A 1,618-nucleotide genomic window follows, 5' to 3' on the forward strand; every position below is an offset into this window, starting at 1 on the left:
CAGTCAGGAGTTTGAGACCAGCCTGGCTAACAGGGTGAAACGCCGCCTCTACTAAAAATACAAAAATATTAGCTGGGCATGGTGGCGCGCGCCTGTAATTCCAGCTACTCGGAGGTTAAGGCAGGAGAACTTCTGGAACTTGAGAGGCAGAGGTTGCAGTGAGCTGAGATCATGCCACTGCACTCCAGGCTGGGAGGCAAGACTCTGTCTCCAAAAACAACCACAACAATAAAAATTAGCTGGATGTGGTGATGTGTGCCTATAATCCCAGCTACTTGGGTGGCCGAGGCAAGAGAATCACTTTAACCCAGGAGGTGGAGGCTGCAGTGAGCCGAGACCACACCGTTGCACTCCAGCCTGGGTGACAGAGCTAGACTCTGTCTCAAAAAAAAAATCACTTTAAAAAGGAGAGACGGAATTCTGTATTTCTAGGAAATCCAAAGGGGAAAAAACCTAAAAAGGAATTAGAGCTTAGAATGAACAGTAGCATCCCTAATCTAAGGACTATTAGAAAATATAATACAATCACAGACACAAAAAACCTTATTTCAGGCTTCCATCTCTTGACAATGTCAGAGGGAGCTTTCCAAACTGGATATCTGCATATACCTGGGTATATTCGATTGTACACAAGAGCCTTGAAGGTGTACCATAATTTTCAGGGTCAAGTCAAACCCCTTAATAGTGCAATGTGACACACACATACACAGCCTACTTGGGGTCAATCCACCAGGTCTTTGCCTGTGCCTTGAAGTTGTCCCCTGCCCCTCCTCTTCTGCTAGGCTCCCGCACCCCCAAACTTCCACAGAGTCTCAGTACATGCCCCAGTTCCCTAAGATACAGCCCAGGCTGCTGCCCCTCCTCTGAGGCTCCAGGTTCCCTCTGGGAACTGACCACTCTATTTCATCATTATTGATTTATGGGTCCATCTTGCCCACTAGATTATAAGCTTGACAGGAGCAGGAACAAAATAAAATAAATATTTCCCTCTACATTTCACCCTAGAATCAGAAAAAAACAACAGTCCATGAAAAAGTGCAAACTGGTGGAGGGGTGGGGAGGCAACAGGGATGGGTGGAAGCTAAGGCAAAATGTAGAATTGATTCCTCCTTCCTTTGCCCTGCCCAGCCCAGGGGGCAGTCATCTCTCAACTCCTGCCTGGCAGCCTGGTTTTTCAAAAGCTAGAAACCCAAGATTCATGGGGTTTTTTTGTCTTTTTTTTTTTTAGTTACATGGGTATCCATGTGTCATGGTGGTTTGCTGTACCTGTCAACCCGTCATCTAGGTTTTAAGCCCTGCATGCATTAGGTATTTGTCCTAATGCTCTCCCTCCCCTTACCCCCCCATCCCCGATAGGCCCCGGTGTGTGCTGTTCCCCTCCCCGTGTCCAAGTGTTTTCATTGTTCAACTCCGACTTCTGAGTGAGAACATGTAATGTTTGGTTTTCTGTTCCTGTTAGTTTGCTGAGAATGATGGCTTCCAGCTTCATCCATTCTTTTTTATGGCTACAGAAACCCAAGATATTATATATATACATACATACATATATATATATACATACATATATATATATACATACATATATATATATACATACATACATATATATATATACATA

The sequence above is a fragment of the Sapajus apella genome, unplaced genomic scaffold (assembly GCF_009761245.1).
Source record: "Sapajus apella isolate SASKATOON/1434 unplaced genomic scaffold, GSC_monkey_1.0 scaffold2, whole genome shotgun sequence".
NCBI lineage: Eukaryota > Metazoa > Chordata > Mammalia > Primates > Cebidae > Sapajus > Sapajus apella.